The sequence below is a fragment of the Myotis nattereri genome, assembly GCF_964212035.1.
Source record: "Myotis nattereri genome assembly, chromosome: 3".
Classification (NCBI taxonomy): Eukaryota; Metazoa; Chordata; class Mammalia; order Chiroptera; family Vespertilionidae; genus Myotis; species Myotis nattereri.
This window is the reverse complement of record NC_138077.1, coordinates 44,016,080-44,036,257: the sequence shown is the minus strand read 5'-3', so window position 1 is coordinate 44,036,257 and position 20,178 is coordinate 44,016,080. Positions and strand designations below refer to the sequence as shown.

The following is a 20,178-nucleotide window of genomic DNA, read 5'->3' as shown; positions in this document are numbered from 1 at the left end:
ACTGGGTCAAATGGCAGTTCCGCTTTTAGTTTTTTGAGGAAACGCCATCCTGTTTTCCACAGTGGTTGCACCAGTCTGCATTCCCACCAGCAGGAGGAGGGTTCCTTTTTCTCCACATCCTCTCCAACACTTGTTGTTTGTTGATTTGTTGATGATAGCCATTCTGACAGATGTGAGATGGCTTTGATTTGCATCTCTCGGATGACTAGTCCTTTGAGCATGCTTTCATATGTCCAGACACTGATTTCTAATCCTACCCACAAAATCCCAGATCACAAATTGAGTGATGAGATGATTTTTCTTATATAAAAGGCACTAACTGTACAGATGATGTATTGTAGAATTGTACACATGATACCTATATAATTTTGATAACCAGTGTCACCCCAATAAATTCAATATAAAGGGGAAGAGTGGGAAGGCACTAACTGGACCACATGAGTCAGCAGCAAGTGGGAACTAAATTTCAGGAGATGCAAAAATGCATATGGGTCCCAGGTGTCTTTTCTTTCTTTTTTTTCTTTTTTTTAAAATATATTTTATTGATTTTTCACAGAGAGGAAGGGAGAGAGATAGAGAGTTAGAAACATCGATGAGAGAGAAACATCGATCAGCTGCCTCCTGCACATCTCCCACTGGGGATGTGCCTGCAACCCAGGTACATGCCCTTGACCAGAATCGAACCTGGGACCTTTCAGTCCACAGGCCGACGCTCTATCCACTGAGCCAAACCGGTTTCGGCCCAGGTGTCTTTTCTTAGTGATGATGGCCCTCCTTACTGGACAGTCAGCAGGAGACAGTTCAAATGTACTTAATAAAACTGCTGGGTGGGCAACCAAAGGGGAGGAATTAGAGCCCGGAGGGAAAACAGGTGTAACACCACTAGCAGCAGCCCCAAGTATAGGAAGGCTTGGCTTGTAGGTTGATGTAGTCCCCTTGGGTGGACAAAAACATATCTTCTTTGGAATTGCTCATCATCTTTTCAACGAGGACTCTCATGGCCTCATTAACATTTTTGTTCTCCTTGACGATGTTTCTGTCCAACCCGTGAAACCGTTCTCCTTACTGAAACGGTCAACCTGGTCTCGGCTCACTGCCCAAGGGGACAGATCACACTTACTGGCCAAGAGCAGGCAGGGCACAGGCTCTCCATTGGGCAGTGTGAGCTTGCTGTCCAGGTCCTGTTTCCATCTCTGGCTGTTGCTGAAGGTAGTGGCATTGGTAACATCAAACATAATAACGCAGGCAGAGGCATCTCGATAGTACAGTCGTGTCATAGATGTGAAGCGCTCCTGCCCTGCAATGTCCCACCGCTGCAGCCTCACCATCTCGGAGTCAGACCACTGGAGAACCTTCAGAGCGAAATCCACTCCCACCGTGGACTTCTAGTGTTTGCTGAAGCTGTCCTGGGAGTACCTCTGCACCAGGGACGTCTTGCCCACCGCGGCGTCCCCCACCACCAGCACTTTGAACAGGTGATCGCGGCTGCCCATGGCGAGCGCGGTGGACGTTTCAGGGAGGTGGGAAGCCAGGGAACCGCTGGTTTTAACCTCTGTGGCTCCCGGCCCCCTTTGAACTGAGGTTCGGCATTCCGCCCACCGCCTGTTGGGGCTGCAATCTCTGCTCCCCGGACTCAGCAGGCGAATGGTTCCTCGGGTCTACTCCGCAAGCGTCACGTGCTGGTTGTTTGGAGAACTACATTTCCCACCCCAGTTAGCTCTTAATCTTTCAGATTTTTAGGTTTTAATCTTAGATCTTAAAACATATATTACAGATGCAGTTGAAGCCACTTATGTTAACTTCTTTTTTCACAGAGGTAACTGGTACCCTGAAATTGGCATCCATCATTCCCACACATATTTACATACCATTATTTTATGTATATACTAGAGGCCTGGTACATGAAATTTGTGCACAGGTAGGGTCCCTAGGCCTGGCTGGCGATCAGGGCCGATCAGGGCCTTCTGGTTGCCGGTGGGGAACTTCCTTCATTCCGTGCCAGTGGTGGTCAGTGCACAGCATAGTAAGCAATAGAACTCCCGGTCTCCTGGTTAAACTCCTGTGGGGACACTTTGCATATTAGCCTTTTATATATATTGATGCTTTCATGAACAATGTATACAATTATTTTACAATTTACAAACTGTACATAAATGATGTGATACTTTATAATTTTCTTATATTTTGTGTTCTTTATGCAACATGTTTTTTGAGGTTGACACATATTTTAACTTCTATTTAGTGTTCCATCATATGAATAAAGCACAATTTATCTATTCTCCCACTGTTGGACATTTAGGTTGTTCCATTTTTTTCTATTGCGAATAATACTGTAATAAACAGTCTTGTACTTGTTTCTTATACAAATATGCAAGGTTTTTATGGGCTCTACATCTAGTAGGGGAATTGCTGGGACATAGGGTATATACTCTTTTTCAGATTTGGTAGATATTTCCAAATTTCTCTTCAAAAACTATTCAGTTTATACTCCCACTAGTGGTACCTGAGAATTCCCATTTGTCTACATTTTTGCCAATATATGATCCTATCAGATTAAATTTTGTTCATATAAAAAATATAAAATGGTACCTCATTGTAGCTTTACTTTACCTCTTCCTGATTACTAGGGAAGTGAGCATTTTTCATGTTTATTGCATGCTTAAATTTTTTCCTCTGTAAGTTATCCTTTATTCTTTGACTAATATTCTATTGGATTGTTTGCGTTTCTTTTTCTTTTTAGTATATTTTTATTGATTTCAGAAAGGAATGGAGAGGGAGAGAGATAGAAACATCAACGATGAGAGAGATTCATTGATTGGTTGCCTTCTGCACGCGCCCTACTGCAGATCGAGCCCACAACCCGACCAAAATCGAAGCCTGGATCCTTCTGTCTGCAGGCCAACACTCTATCCACTGAACCAAACTAGCCAGGGCTTGTTTGCCTTTCTCTTATTGATTTGTTGTGGCACTTTAATCTTTGTCATATGCTTTTATCTTTTTCAGTCTCTTTTCCATTTTTGTGATAACCTTTGTCAAACAGAATTTTTAAATCTTAAATCTTAATCCTATATAATAAAAGCCTAACATGCTAAGTGTCTGACTGGTCATTCAACTGTTTGACCAGTCGCTATGATGTGTACTGATCACCAGGGGGCTAGCTTACTGACCACCAGTTGGTTAGCTTGCTGCTGGAGTCCAGCCGATCAGGACTGGGCGAGATGGACCGGACATGCCCTGGAGCCCTTCCTCGATCCCTCCCTGGTCCTGGCCCAAATCGTGAGATCATGCACCAATGGGATCCCTCAGCCTGGCCTGCACCCCCTCGCAATCTGGGACCCTTCAGGGGATGTTGGAGAGCCAGTTTCGGCCCAATCCCTGCAGGCCAGGTCGAGGGACTCCACCAGTGCACGAATCTGTGTACTGTGCCTCTAGTAAATATATATACACTTTTTTTGTGATTTATGCTTTCATCTCTTTTTAAAAAAATATATTTTATTCATTTTTTACAGAGAGGAGGGGAGAGTTAGAAACATCAATGAGAAAGAATCATCGATCAGCTGCCTCCTGCACGCCCCCTACTGGGGATGTGCCTGCAACTAAGGTACATGCCCTTGACCGGAATCGAACCTGGGACCCTTGAGTCCATAGACCAACGCTCTATCCGCTGAGCCAAACCGGTTAGGGCAGTGCTTTTATATCTTAAGATATCCTTTTAATTTTATTTTTAATTTTGTTAAGTGTGCTAATGTTTTTATGTTAGAAAAAGGTCCGTATCAATTAGAAATGAATACTGGATTATTTACAAGTGAAATTAAATGACATCTGACATTTCCTCTGAATTGGTCCATCAAAAAATGGTGGAGGAGCGCAGATGAAACAACATTGGCAAAATATTGACAATTATTGTAGCTGGATAATAGGTACATGGAGGTTCATTATTCTATCCTCACTTTACTTTATTCTTGGTTTGGAATTTTTCCTAATTGTAAATGTAGAAAGAGAAAGGAAGTGGAAAACCCTCTCCTAACTCGAAGGCATAAAGGTATGATCATTTTTTTTTTTTAAATATATTTTATTGATTTTTTTTTACAGAGAGGAAGGGAGAGAGACAGAGAGTTAGAAACATCGATCAGCTGCCTCCTGCACATCTCCCACCGGGGATATGCCTGCAACCCAGGTACATGCCCTTGACCAGAATCGAACCCGGGACCCCTCAGTCCGCAAGCCGACGCTCTATCCACTGAGCCAAACTGGTTTCGGCTATGATCATTTTTTAACCTACTGCAAATTGTCTCTGTCTTCACTATTCTATTGACACTACTCTGAAAAAGCCACCAATGACACCTTAATTACCAAAATAAATGAAATCTTCTTAGCTTACATCTTATTGACCTCTCTGTGGAATATTACAAATTTGACAATTCTTTTTTTTTCTTTAACTTTTTATTATCAGAAATTTTAAATCTATATACAATGAAGACACAATAGTATAATGAACTTCCAAGTGTTCATTACCATCTTGAACAATAATCAACACATAGCTATGCTTATGTCATCTCTTTTTCCAGCAACTTTCTCCCTTCCCATATTATTTTAAAGAAAATCCAAAATATTTTATTTATAACTAGTAAATTTTGAGAACTTGTTTCTTAAATTTAAAATGCTAAGTTTTTTCAAAGTAAAAAACACAATATCTAGTAACATGATCAATAATTTCTTGATACCATCACATATTCAATTGGAGTTCAGTTTGCAATTGTCTCAGGTGTTATATTTGAGAGTATGAGTATGGCTTTACAATTTGCTTGAATCATGATAAAAAAAAATAGATCTCTACATTGTGATTTGTTGGTCTGTCTCTTAATTCTTTTTCACTCCAGTTTCCTCCTCCGCCTCTCTTTTTCCCTTGGATTTTAAGAAAATGGCTCATTTGTCCTGAAGAGTTTACCACAATCTGTAAGTTGAGGACTGCATTTCCATGGTGCCATTTAACATGTTTTTCTATCTTCTGATTTCCCCCCACCACTTTGTAAATTGGTAATTGGATGTAGAGACCTGGTCATGTTCAGTCTTAAATTTTTTTTGACACAACAACTTTATGGGTGGTATTGTGATCTTCCATTAGGAAGCACACTATGTCTAATTGTCTCTATTGGTGATGTTAGGAGCTATTGAACATTAATAACTAGACCAGCGGTTCTCAACCTGTGGGTCGAGACCCCTTTGGTGGTCGAACGACCCTTTCACAGGGGTCGCCTAAGACCATCCTGCATATCAGATATTTACATGACGATTCATAACAGTAGCAACATTACAGTTATGAAGTAGCAACGAAAATAATTTTATGGTTGGGTCACAACATGAGGAACTGTATTTAAAGGGTCAGAAGGTTGAGAACCACTGAACTAGACCCATTAATTCATTAGGACTTCCAAATGGTGATATTCAACATCTATATATGTTCATCAGATGTCTTTTCATTTATTAGCTGGAATACTTTTTTTTTTTTTTACTTTTTAAATAAAGAAACCCTCTTATCTATTTAGCTACCCAATTTTACAGTTTATAAAGAAAAACAAGGATATTTTTAAAAATAATGAATTATTCACTTACATCTTCCAGCAGTGACCAGTTAATTTTTAGTATTATTGTGAACTGGTATTAGCTTACACATATTTATGTAAACAAATTACCTCATTTTTGGCCAGTGGGAGACTCTGAAAGTTGGCTTCTAAGCCCATTGGCATTGGGCTTTGATAACTCTCTTTCTATTTAGTGTTGCAGGCTACCCAGACATGGAATCAGCCATTTCTCCAAAGAATCTTAGTTCCGCTCTGCCTGGGTGGCTCTGTTGGTTGGAGGTTTGATTCCTGATTAGGGTACATACCTAGGTTGCGGTTTGATCCCCAGTCGGAGTGCATTCGGCAGGCAACCATTCAATGTTTCTCTCTCTCTCTCTCCTTCCCCCTCTCTCTAAAAATCAATAAAAACATATCCTTGGGTTAAGGTTAAAAAAAATTTCAAAAAGAATCCTAGTTCCTTTTAGTGGGAAATAGTACTTTAAGATCACAATCTGGGGACTAGCATTTTCATTTTTACTTATTGGTCATTATGTTTAGGCCTTCAAAATGGACAGAACTAGAAAATTCTTTTTTCTAAGATAAATTCATCATGAGTTTATACTGATACTTCCAATTCAAATTGAGGGTTTATACTTAACTTCTATCTTACATCTGTATTTTCTTTTTCCCATGCTAAGAACCCCAGTTCTCAGTGGCGCTGCGGCTGATACTAGAATATCACATCATTAGTTCATTTTCTTCACCCCACAGTACACATTCAACAGTCTCTAAAACAATACCAACACGACTACCAAAAACACGATTGCCATAAACAGTTTAAAAATGTTAAGCAATTCTTTTTGTCTTTGGGGTATATCCCACTGGGATAAGCACTCAAATTACTGTTTTAAATTCACTTGAAATAGGTCTCCTCTGTGTGTGTTTGCCACTAACTTGATTCACAGTTAGGTTCGTTTGCTTTATTTTACTTTCAATTTTAAGAGATTGTTTTTAAATCTTAATTTTGTTTTATAATTACATAAAATATTTACATAGTTGCAAGTCAAATCTGCAAACAAGTCTAGCTTCTATTTCTCTCCTCTACTCTATTTCTCCCTCCTCCTACAGATAACCTTCCAAAAAATGTTATGACTTATCCTTCCAAATTTTTAAAAATATAAGCAGTTCTTTTAAATAACTAGCTTTCACTATGAAATCCATTTTATTTGTGCTCTCCTTTACTTCTCTTTTGGTATAATTTTTGGTATTCAGGAACACCACCCCCACAACACAAAAAGAGAACCTGACAGGGAGAAGAATCAGGTATAATTTGGGGGATCAACCAGGACTTCTGGTCCATAAGGGATGGTTTGGGGGTCAGAGGACAAAGTGTTCCTCTTTAACTCTTAGCACCTTGTATGTGGCTGATGGAGGTAGAAGGGTAGCTAGAGAGTGGGAAGGTTGTTGCCTCTATCTTCAGAAAAGTTAGGGTTGAGGGATTTTTTTTAAAAACTACCTTAATAGAAAAAAATATATATAAAATCAAAAACCACTCTAATCATCAGTACTTATAGATATTCCATCCTCTTTTGATTACGTGCCTTTTGACTATGACTCACAATAAGAAATACATTTTACATTGTGACCTAATAAAATATATATAAGAAACAAAGATTTCACAAAAGACTATGTATTCTCACAATGCATGAGAGAGAAAAAGTCTAATAAAGTTTGTATTAAATACTATTAATACTTAAATACAATATAGAGAAATTCCAAATAAATAATACAAAAGAATTGGGAAAGTTTGGGACTTGGAAAATGTGAATATCATTTCTAGATCCATAAGACCTGCTTATTACTTTCCCTGAAGACAACCAACAAACTTGGTTATAGATAGTGCCAATACTTGAACCAACCATTTTAAGAGGTCAGATATTTAATTATTTATAACAAAGGACTAGAAATAATTCAATGTAGATTTAACTCAATAGAATATCCATCAAGAGGGAACTGGTAGGATTAACTGTATATACATACAATGGAATACAGTGAAATGTAAAAGAAAATGAGGACTACATTTATATATTGCTATAGAGTGATATCCCAGACATATTAGCAAATGAAAAAAAGCAGCCAAAAAGTGTGTATGGTGTACTAGAGGGAAAGAAAAGCTAGAAACATGGACAGAAGCTAAAATTGTCTCAATATATCTTGTTCAATCCATTTGACTGTGGGGTCATGTAAACATTTTATATAATCATAAAACATGTAATTTAAAAAAGCAATCCCTAAAAATCAAAAGCAAAATGAAATAAATAAACCTAACTGTATATTGAGTTGGTTGGCATAACCATACAAATATGAATTATTTCAAATGAGTTTAAAATGCTGTAATTTGACTGTATATTCTTTGTGGGACATACCCTCAGGACCAAAAAAAAAAAAAACTGAAACAAAATCTTAAACTGTTTTCAGTAATTATAATGTTTGTGTTAGTGTCAGTACTGTTATTCTAATATTGTGGTGCATGCCCTGTGGGATAAAGCAAAAGAGTGATTACATTGGTTTTTCAGTGTTGAGAAAAAAGTAGAAAGAGACTAAGATAGATGAGGTTAAGTAAAAATCTTGTAATCCTAAACTTGAATTGGAAATATCACTATAAACTCATAATGTATTTTATCATTTAATAAAAGAGTACTTCCTAGCTATATTTATTGGAAAGGCCTAGAAACAAGGCCAATCAAATACCAGTGAGCACCCTACCCAGACTGTGGTGTCCAAAAATTCATTTCATATTTAAAGAAACCAGAGTTCTTCAGAGAGGTGATTGATTCCATATCTGGGGCAGGAAATATGTAAATTGAGCCTGAAACATGTCATAAAATAAGAAAGCCATTAAAAGCTACTGAGGGTGTGTTACAATAGCCCAAGAACCAATATGAAGAGACATCCAATGCCCAAAAATAGGGCATCTGCCCAATTGCCTAAAAATGTTCATAAGAATAATGTCATTATTTGAAATAACTGAAATATATTCATAAGTTCATAATGATCCTTTAAAAAAAGCAATAAAACTTATTAGTCACCTTTGGAAGCTTTAGAAATTACATAGCATCACTTTTGTTGCCGAAGAACTCACAGATTCAAGAGCATAAACTCTGTCTTGTGGGGCAGTGTTTCAGACCACCTCAGGTGTCTGTCATCAGAGATTTTTAAAAATGGGATTTACTATTGAATGCTTTTTCATTACCCATGCTCAGGTTTCTTTAGTTCATTAAGCAAACCATTGATTGAGCCCCAACCTTATGTCAGGCACTGTGTTAGCACTTATGAGAAACAAGAGAGATACAATTTCTACCCTCATGGAGCTGTTTCAAATGAGAGAGAGGTAGTAAACAAATAATCACATAAAGAATTCTATAATACTTCTCTATTCAGCAACTTTCTACACTCCCCCCGACCCCCCAATTTCCCTGATAATTTCCATATTGTTAGCCTTCTCTAGTGCCCATAGGTGCACTATTGTTTTCACTTGGCTCTTTCTAATCTATGTTCTAAGTCTTTTAGTTTTTCTTGCATTTTTTTTAATCTTTTTGTATAAATATTCTGAGATTTAGCTTTCTGGGTTAGTGTTTCTTCTCAATCAATTATTTGCTCAGTGACACTCATTCATATTTTTACTAATAGCCCGGTGCACAAAATTTGTGCACATTAAAAGGGAATTAATTGCCCTAACTGGTTTTGCTCAGTGGATAGAGCATCAGCCTGAGGACTCAAGGGTCCCAGGTTCGATTCCAGTCAAGGGCATGTACCTTGGTTGCTGGCACATCCCCAGTAGGGAGTGTGCAGAAGGCAGCTGAATCGATGTTTCTCTCTCAGCGATGTTTCTAACTCTCTATCCCTCTCCCCTTCTCTCTGTAAAAAATCAATAAAATATGTATTTTTTAAAAAAGGGAATTAATTAGCAGAGATATTTTAATATTGCTATTTGCCCTTTATAATAGAATTGTGAGAGATGAAAGGAAATTAGTAAAATGTATATGAAAATAATATATAAATTTATTAATAAACAGTAACAAAAGGAGCTGATTCCATGAGGAAAGGGGTGCCCTTCTTCCTCCTGTCAGGGTTTGGGGTGCAGGAGAATGGGGTTCTTGGCTGGCAGGCCACTGACAAGCAAGCTATCCAACAGCTGATTCTGTGAGGAATGGGACTCCCTCCTTTCTACTGTCAGGGTCTGGTTTGAAGGTTGGCCATGCCCCCTGTTGGGCCAGACCCAGAATTCTACCATGCTGTGGCCTCTGCCTCAGCAACCCAGGACTGACTACTGCTGGGCACTCCTGGTGCTCTGAGGGTGAGTTCTTCCCTCAGGCCACATGGGAAACAGCTGGGGAGGGCACAGCCCTTGGCAAAACGACCCAGGATTCAGTGGGTCCACGCTCAGAGGGTGGGTTCCTGCCTCAAACCCTGCCCTCACCGGAAACAGGTCCGGGAAACAGCTTGGGGGAGGGTGCAGCCATTGCCAAGACAACCCCTGCAGGACTGACTTCCTTCTGCTTGGTCTCAGTGGTTCAGGTCGTGATGAACACCACCCATGGTTTTTATATAAGTAGATTGTTCTTCTTGATGAATTTGGCTCATTTATTCAACCCCAAAATATTATAGGCATGTTTGTTTCAGGCACTATGCTAACCACATGAATACAGAGCTTGAACATAACTTCCATCTCAGGCAGGAAATGCACTTTAGTGAACAAATTCACAGTCTGATGTCAGGCAAATTGCACCTAGAATTGCAGCTTCATCACTTACTAGTTGGAACCTTACTTGATAAATTATATAGTTCCTTGTCCACTTTTTCCTCCTGAGGATGGTCATGCTACTAACATAAGTAAAACAGTGCCTGGAATTTGGTGGAGCCCCTGTGTGGACTGTGTGCACTGTCCTATTATAGTTGAGCCTTGATTGCTGTTGTCATCACTGGGACAGATTGACACCCAGGCCAATCAGCTTCAAGGACTGATTATGTGCCGTGACCTTCACGGCGTGGTTCATGATCTGAAGGAGGGGCCGATGCACAAATGAAAATGCTATATAAGAAATATGAATTTAGAAGGCATTTGGGCCAGGTGGAGCCTCTTTCTTGAAGAGACACACTGACTTCTGGCCTGGTCGGCTATTTATTTACTTGAATACACATTTGCCCTTTAGCAATGCATACAGGTATATCAAAGGTAAAGTTTGGTAAACAGTAAAAGGATTATCAGGTTAGGGAATTGCCTTGAGCCACCACTATCTCAACAGACCAGGTGCTTAGCGTCAGCCCTGCTAACACCCAAGGTCCATCAGCCCTCCATGTTCCTTGGTGCACTCTCCTGACAGTATTAGCAAGTGGTGGCTTCCCGCAATTGTGACTATAGTAGATAAGCTGCTGTGCAGGAGTTGACCCTACAGAGCAGGACTTGCTTCAGTGGGGCTTTGGTGTTCACTGAGTCCTCTCCTTGAGTATGTCGCTTGTGGAGGTGGTAGGGTTGTAATCTAGCATGGACTGAAGCTATCCACTGGGTACACTGGCTCTGGGGCCTCCTGGGAAGTCTCAAGTTAGCCACTGCCTGTGCCTTGCTATAGAGACTTTCTAAAGAGATGACTGCTACTTATGTTGGGCTTGGAGGTGCCCTGGAAAGGCCAAGCTGAGAGCCAAGGCAGACTGCTATTAGTAACGGGCCTGGGGCCACTTACTAAGAGGTAGGGGGTATGCAAAGGCTAGGAGCTGCTTATTTGAGTGATATTAGGAAAGCCCAGAGCATGAAGCATGAGAGGCCAATTGTATGGAAAAGCCATTAAAAATGGCTAGGATGGGCCCAGAATTTGAGGGGTGGGGTATCTCAGGGAATCACCAGGGTGGGACGAACTGTGTGAGCCAGGTTGATGGAGACTCAGATATGGCACCTGCCTGTCGGCTCTGTTGGGGTGGTCTCAGAAAAGAAACAATGGCTTCTGTCAGCACTTCTGTCTGACAGAAAGCTGCCCCTCGCCCCCCGACCCCCCACCCCTAGTTCTTGCCCTGATGCCAGAAAATCCAGTTCCTCCCCATATGTTGCTGGTGAAAGGGCGAGTCGTCGCGGGGCCTACGTGGGCCGGCCGCCGGGCCCCATGAGGCATAGCCTGACCACGCTGCTGGCGGCCTCGGGCACTGACTCCCCAGCCCACGGTGGGAGCCCGGTGCAGGCTGCCACCCGCCCGCCGCCCCCAGACCGGACCCACGCGGCAGCAGCGGCGGCAGGGCAGGGCATGTGCCCTTGCCCGAGGAGATGGAGGAGGAGGAGATCGCCAGCGTCCCCGGGGACGAGACGGAGGATGTGGACTTCCTGTCTGGGCTGGGACTGGTCAATCTGCTGGACCGCCGGCAACCGGACTGGCCCCTGGAGCCCGGGCTCAGCTCGCCCTTGGGGGGGCGAGGACTGCGCCCTCCATCTTGCCCTGGGTCCTCCATTTTTGGGCAGAGCCATGTGCTTGGTGGGGGCTTCTTCCTGGAGGCCCAGGCCTCTGCTGGCCACGCCCAGGATTTCTTTAAACTAACCAATGACAATCAAGGGACGTGCGCACCAGAGAGATGACCACATCCTGTGTAACAAGACCCGACTCGCACCTGGCCAATTGGCGGGGCCCACAGTCCCCTCCCCTGCCCTTACTATAAAACCCACAATCCCATCAGGCCTCGCTCTCTCTCAGCCACTGGGCTACCGTTGCATCAGTGAGTGTGGTCGGGGAGCCGAACTAGTTCGAAATGAAGGACTCTTTGCTTTTGCATCGGACTCGCTGGCTCCCTGTGGGTTCTTGGGAATCTTGAAATCTGGGCACAACAGCTGGTTCCTTTCAAGCTTCTGCCCCAGCACTGGAGCTCAGAGGAAGTGAGTCCAAGTAAATCCGTGCATGGGGCCTTTAAGAGGAACTTCCTGGGACTCCAACAGCCTCCATGACCCTCAGCTTCAATCCCCACTGGCTTTTATAGCCCAAAGCTACAGGGCACTGGAACGCTGGGCTGGGGGATGTGAGTGGCGCTTGGATCCTTTACTCCTCAGGGGAGACCTCTGCATCAAGATATCCCTCCCATTTTTATCTGTCCCACATGGGTGTGAGACCAGCCCAGTCTGCATCTCTGCCCCTCCTACTAGTCTTGATGTGGCTTCTTCTTTAAATCCCTAGTTGTAGGACTTACATTTACTTGGATTTCAAGTGGTTCTGAATGATGGTTGCTCTGTAGTGTAGTTGTATTTTTGAAGTGATTGTGGGAGGCAGCGAGTACCATGTTTACCTATGCTGCCATCTTGACTGGAAATCCTGAGCTTTAGTTTCTTCACCTGAAACATAGAACTAATAACACTGTGTAAAATTGTGGGGATTACAGAAAATGTTCTCTAAGTGCCTGAATCACAGTAGCTGTTCAATAATATTAAACATTACAGACGTTATCAGTGTCCTACCATGTGCCTTCAGGATTCAGTGTTCCCATATAACCAATAGCTTCTCACTGCAAGCACCTGTGCCTCTCTGCCTGAGGGCTTTCTCTAGACACAGAAATGTGATCAACACTTGCTTGAGCAATCTGGAAATGTCAGGAAGTTAATGCCCCCAGGAGCTTCTCTGTTAACCAATGATGAATGGCAGTTGCCCCCTTCTAACCAACTCCCACCCCATTCCATGCCTTCACCTATCTATTGTCTGTGTCCATGGGCTATGACCAATCTGTACTTCTAAATCCCTTCACGTTTTTTCACCCAACCTCCCAACCCCACTCCCATCTGGCAGCTGTCAAGATGTTCTTTGTATCTTTGAGTCTGTATCTGTTCTGCTTGTTCATTTATTTTGATTTCTATTTATTTTGATTTTTAGATTCAATTGTTGATAGACATGTATTCATTGCCATTTTCTTGTTTCTATTCTTTTTTTTTTTTTTTTAAGAAAAATGGCGGGATTTTTTTTGTGTGTTTTTTTTTTTAATATATATATTTTATTGATTTTTTACAGAGAGGAAGGGAGAGAGATAGAGAGCCAGAAACACTGATGAGAGAGAAACATCGATCAGGTGCCTCCTGCACATCTCCCACTGGGGATGTGCCCGCAACCCAGGTACATGCCCTTGACCAGAATCGAACCCGGGACCCTTCAGTCCGCAGGCCGACGCTCTATCCACCAAGCCAAACCAGTTTCAGCTTGTTTCTATTCTTGATTTCTTTTTCTTCTTCTTCTTCTTGTTAAAGAAAACCCTTTAACATTTCATGTAATACCAATTTGGTGGTGATGAACTCCTTTAGCTTTTTCTTGTCTGGGAAGCTCTTTATTTGACCTTCAATTCTAAATGATAGTTTGTTGGGTGAGTAATCTTGGTTGTAGGTTCTTGCTTTTTATCACTTAAAATATTTTTCTTTTTTTTAAAAAATAATTCTTATTGTTGGAAGTATTACATATGGTCCCCTCCTTCCCCCCCCCCCCCCCGGCCCCAATTGACCCCCTCCAGTCTGCCTCCCCACCCCAGGCCTTCAGCACCCTACTGTCTGTATCCATGGGTTATGTATATATGCATACTAGGTCTTTGGTTGATTACTTTCCACCCACCCACCGTCTCCCACCTTTCCTCTGAGATTCCATTCGCTGTTCCATGCTTCCATGTCTCTGGATCCACTCCATTCATCAGTTTATTTTGTTACTTAGATTTCACATACGAGTGCAATACTTGTCTTTTTCTGACTGACTTATTTCACTTAGCTTGATACTCTCCAGGTCCCTCCATGCTGTCTTGAAGGGTAAGAGATTCTTCTTTTTTTACAGCTGCATAGTATTCCATGGTATAAATGTACCATATCATTTTTATCCACTCGCCTACTCATGGGCACTTGGGCTTTTTCCAGATCTTAGCTATTATAAATTGTGCTGTTATGAATAAAGGGATGCATACATTCTTTCTAACTGGTGCTTCAGGTTTCTTAGGATATATTCCTAGAAGTGGGATCACTGGGTCAAATGGCATTTCCATACTCACTTTAATTATTTCTTGCCACTGCTTTCTGGCCTGTAAAGTTTCTGTTGGGAAATCAGCTGACAATAATATGGGCACTCTCTTGTAGGTAAGTAACTGCTTTTCTCTTGCTGCTTTTAAGATTCTCTCTTTGGCCCTAACCAGTTTGGCTCAGTGGATAGAGCATCAGCCTGTGGACTGAAGGGTCCCAGGTTCGATTCCAGTCAAGGGCATGTACTTGGTTGCAGGCACAGCCACAGTAGGGGGTGTGCAGGAGGCAGCTGATCATTGTTTCTCTCTCACTGATGTTTCTTTTTTTTAAATTAAATCTTTATTGTTCAGATTATTACATTTGTTCCTCTTTTTCCCCCCCACAACTCCCTTCCACCCAGTTCCCACCCCACCCTCCGCCCTTACTCCCCACCCACTGTCCTCATTCATAGGTGCACGATTTTTGTCCAGTCTCTTCCCGCATCCCCCACATCCCTTTCCCCCCCAAGAATAGTCAGTCCACTCCCTTTCTATGCTCCTGATTCTATTATAGTCACCAGTTCATTCTGTTCATCAGATTATGTATTCCCTTGATTTTTAGATTCACTTGTTGATAGATGTGTATTTGTTTTTCATAATTTGTATCTTTACCTTCTTCTTCTTCTTCTTCTTCTTCTTCTTCTTCTTCTTCTTCTTCTTCTTCTTCTTCTTCTTCTTCTTCTTCTTTTTCCTCTTCTCAAAGGATACCTTTCAGCATTTCATATAATGCTGGTTTGGTGGTGATGAACTCCTTTAGCTTTTTCTTATCTGTGAAGCTCTTTATCTGACCTTCAATTCTGAATGATAGCTTTGCTGGATAAAGTAATCTTGGTTGTAGGTTCTTGGCATTCATCACTTTGACTATTTCTTGCCACTCCCTTCTGGCCTGCAAAGTTTCTGTTGAGAAATCAGCTGACAGTCATATGGGTACTCCCTTGTATGTAACTGAGTTTCTTTCTCTTGCTGCTTTTAAGAGTCTCTCTTTGTCTTTTGCTCTTGGCATTTTAATTATGATGTGTCTTGGTGTGGTCCTCTTTGGATTCCTTTTGTTTGGGGTTCTCTGCGCTTCCTGGACTTGTAAGTCTATTTCTTTCACCAGGTAGGGGAAGTTTTCTGTCATTATTTCTTCAAATAGGTTTTCAATATCTTGCTCTCTCTCATCTTCTGGCACCCCTATAATTCGGATGTTGGTACGCTTGAAGCTATCCCAGAGGCTCCTTACACTATCTTCGTATTTTTGGATTCTTTTTTCATTTTGCTTTTCCGGTTGGGTGTTTTTTGCTTCTTCGTATTTCAAATCTTTGACTTGATTCTTGCAATCCTCTGGTCTGCTGTTGGTTGTCTGTATAGTATTCTTTATTTCAGTCAGTGTATGCTTATTTTCTAGTCGGTCCTTTATCACAACATCGAGTGTCTCACTAGGTTTCTTGAGGATCTCACTACATTTATTGGCGGTCTCACCAGTCTTTTCGAGGGCCTTACTAAATTTATTGGCGGCTTCTAGACAGTTCTTAAAACACCTTAAAAGTGTGGTTTTGAACTCTATATCCAGCAGTTTTCTTTCCTCCATTTCTGTCATTTGTGTCCTGTTTCTTTGTCTCCGCATTTTTTATGCTTTCTTGGTGCACCCCCTTGTGGGTTTTGTGCACAGTCTTGTTGTAGTTAAACCTTGATTGTTGTAGGTAACACTGGGGGGATTTGACCTCCAGGCCAATTGGCTGTGAGAATCATCTCTGTCTGCAGTGGGAGAACTTCTGTCCTGATCTCTAGGGAGGTGCTAATCTAGCCTCTGCCTGAGGCTATCCAGCAAATGCCTCTGTGCAAGGCTTGGGCAGGGCGGCTCCCAGGGGATCAACAGGGCGGGCAGAGCGAGCAGTTATGGCTGCTCTCAGTCTTGCCCTCAGAGGCTCTGCTTCTCAGTGTCCCAGCAATTGCTGCAAGTACCTCAGAGAGAAAGCTGCCCTCGTGTTCCAACCGATGCCAGACAGTCCCACTTCTCCCATTTGAGTCTGGGTCCCCAGAGACTTGCCTGGAGCTGGAGCTCAGAGCCTGAGACTCCCTCCTGATTGAAAACGACAACCGTGCCCTCAATCACCAGCCTGCTCTGCATGCACCTCCGCACCTTAGTATTTTACTTCCGCACCACACCTCCTCTGAGTCTTTGTATGCTTTTCTCTTTCCTTCTAGTTGTAGAATTTCCACTCAGCCAGCCTTCCTGTGGTTCTGGGTGATGTCCGTTCCATCTTTTAGTTGTATTTTTGAAGTGGTTGTGCGAAGCAGCCGCCATCCAGTGTTTACCTATGCCGCCATCTTGGTTTTTTCCCACTGATGTTTCTAACTCTCTATCCCTCTCCATCTCCCTTCCTCTCTGTAAAAAAACAATAAAATACATTTAAAAAAAAGATTCTCTCTTTGTCTTTAATATTTGGTATTTTAATTATAATATGTCTTGGGGTAAGCCTCCTTGGGTTCATCTGTGCTTGGGACTCTCTGTGCTTCCTGAACTTGTATGTCTATTTCTTTCACCAGGTAAGGGAAGCTTTCTGTCATTATTTTTTCAAATAGGTTTTCAATGTCTTGCTCCCTCTCTTTTCCTCTGGCACCCCCATGACACGAATGTCAGTATGCTTGAAGTTGTCCCAGAGGCCCCTTACACTATCTTCATATTTTTAAATTATTTTTGCAGTTTTGATTGGGTGCTTTTTGCTTCCTTATATTCCAAATTCTTTACTTGATTCTTGGCATCTTCTATTCTACTGTTGATTCACTGTAAATTATTCTTTATTTCAGTTAGTGTATCCTTTTATTTTTTTATTTTATTTTTTTATTTTATTTTTTTAAATATATTTTGATTTTTTTACAGAGAGGAAGAGAGAGAGATAGAGAGTTAGAAACATCGATGAGAGAGAAACATCGATCAGCTGCCTCCTGCACATCCCCCACTGGGGAAGTGCCCACAACCCAGGTACATGCCCTTGACCGGAATCGAACCCGGGACCTTTCAGTCCGCAGGCCGACGCTCTATCCACTGAGCCAAACCGGTTTCAGCGTATCCTTCATTTCTGACTGGTCCTTCTTCATGTTGTTGACATTCTTACTAATTTCCTTGAGAATCTCACTAAGTTCATTTAAATTCTCAGTAGTTTCTTGAGCATCTGTTTAACCATTGTTTTGAACTCTGTATCTGGTAGTTTTCTTGCTTCCATTTCATTTAACTTTTTTACTGGAGATTTCTCCTGTTCTTTCATTTGTAACATGTTTGTCTCTGAAGTTTGGCTGTTTCCCTGTGTTTATTTCTACGTATTAGGTAGAGCTGCTATGCATTCCAGACTTAGTATAATAGCCTTCTGTAGTAGGTGTCCTGTAGGGCCAAGAGGCTCAGCCTCCCCAGTCACTTGAGCTGGGGACTCCAGGTGCACCCATGTGAGCTGTGTGCACTATTCTATTGTAGTTGAACCTTGGTTGACATTGGTGTCACTAGGAGGGATTGGCCCCAGGCCAATCAGTTGTGAGGATCAGCTAAGACTACAGCTAAAGAACTGCTGTCCAGGAGCTGGCCCTATGGAGCAGGACTTGCTTTAGTAGGGCTTTGGTGCTCACCAAATCCATTCCTTTAGTGTGTCACTTGTGGAGGTAGTAGGGTTGTAATCCGGTGTGGCAAAGCTGACAACTTGGTGTACTGGCTCTGGAGCTTCCCAGGAGGTACAAAGTCAACCACTGCCTGTGCTCTGCTGGGGGCCATGCAGCATGAGCTACAAAGCAATCTGCAGATGGCTGCTACTTGTGTTAGGCTTGGATGTACCCAGAAGAGGCCAACCTATGAACCAAAGTGGGCTGCTGCTAGTGCTGGGCCTGGGGCCACTTGTTGAGAGCTACAGGTCATGCTGATGCCAACTGCTGCTTGTTTGAGAGATTTTAGGAAAGTCTGAAGTATGAGGCAAGGAAGGCCAGTTGTATGGAAAAGCCATTGGAAATGGCTTGGATGAGCCTGCAAGTAGGAAGTGTCAGGGAACCACCAGGGTGGGGAAAAACATGTGAACCAGGTTGATGGAGATTCAGATATGGTGCCCCACCTGTTGGCTCTGTGGTGGGGAGGGCTTAGCAAAGAAACAATGGCTTATGCCAGCACTTCCCTCTGGGAGGAAGCTTCCCTCCAGTTCTCGCCCTGATTCCAGGCAAGTTAGTTCTTCCCCGAATGTCCCAGGTTTCTTTCAAGCTGCTGCCCCAGTGCTGGAGCTCAGAGGGAGTGAGTCAGAGTAATTGAGCGTGGGCCCTTTAAGAGGGGCCAGCAGCATCTGTATCACTCATCCACAATCCCCACTAGTTTTTACAGCCAGAGTTGTGCAGACTTCTCTTCCTGATACCAGAATCCTGGGCTCGGGGGGCCTGGTGTGGGGCTGGGACCCCCGCACTCCTCAGGGAAATCTCCGCAGCTAAGATATCCCTCCCAATTTTAAACTACCCCCCTGAGTGTAGGACCAGCTGATGCTGCCCTGCATCTCCACCCCTCCTACCAGTCTTAATGTATTTCTTTAATTCCCTAGTTGTAGAACCTCCATTCAGCTAGATTTCAGCTGAATGATGGTTATTCTGTATTTTGGTTGTAATTTTGATGTTGCTGTGGGAGGTGTCAAGTCCCAAGTTTACCTACACTGTCATCTTTTTTTTTTTAAGTATATTTTTATTGATTTCAGAGAGGAAGGGAGAGGGAGAGAGAGCTAGAAACATCAATGATGATAGGGAATCATTGATTGGCTGCCTCTTGCACGTCCTACATTGGGGATTGAGCCCACAACCGGGGCATGTGCCCTTGACCAGAATCGAACCCAGGACCCTTCAGTCCACAGGCCAACACTCTATCCATTGAACCAAACTGGCTAGGGCTCCATTACAGATTTAAATCCTGTAAATATTTTGGTATTTTTTATAGCATATATTAATTTCCCCCATAAATTCAGAATAACACAATATGGGGTGTGTTTTTTTTTTAAATTCTAAATTCTAAATAACATTTCCCTAGAGATAATAAAAAAAAAAAATTTTAAAGAAAATTTTCTTTTTTCTTCTCCCTTCCCCAATTCTTGTCGATGTTCAGGCCCTTGTCAATGTGGTGGTGGTTGGTGAGGGAGGGGGACCAGGGGTAAGAGAAGGAGTCTCAGGCTGTGCCCACATCAAAATCACAGGGGAATCTTAGTAAAAACATGGATTCTGAAGCCCTGAGGCTTGAAAAGACAAAACACCTTAGACTGCATCTCAGGGTCACCCAAATGTCAGCTGGGCTCTGCTGATCCCTTCATGTTTGAGCCCCATTGTGGCCAGCCAAGGTCCATAGCCCTCCCCGCCTTCTGCTGATTGTGGAAGGCGTGCCTTTCAGAGGTCTGTATGCCTCCCAGCTCCAGCTTTTCTGAGAATATCTCTGTTCTCCAAAATGTCCATATGGCTCCTTGCTCCTCTTTCACCAAACCCTGACTCATAATACAGAACATAACTATGTTCAAGTTCACTCAGATGTAGGGGTCTGGGGAAAGGGTCACATTACCCTTTATAGCATAAAGCACTTAAAATTACT

The 20,178-nt window shown here is 42.4% G+C and overlaps 1 pseudogene across 1 annotated transcript; it reads right to left on the bottom strand.

Moving 5' to 3' along the window:
• Positions 1–882: 882 nt before the first annotated feature.
• Positions 883–1,493, bottom strand: LOC308517181 (ras-related protein Rab-7L1-like; annotated as a pseudogene). Its single transcript has one exon. The product of its transcript is annotated as a ras-related protein Rab-7L1-like (transcript).
• Between the last annotated feature and the right edge of the window lie 18,685 nt (positions 1,494–20,178).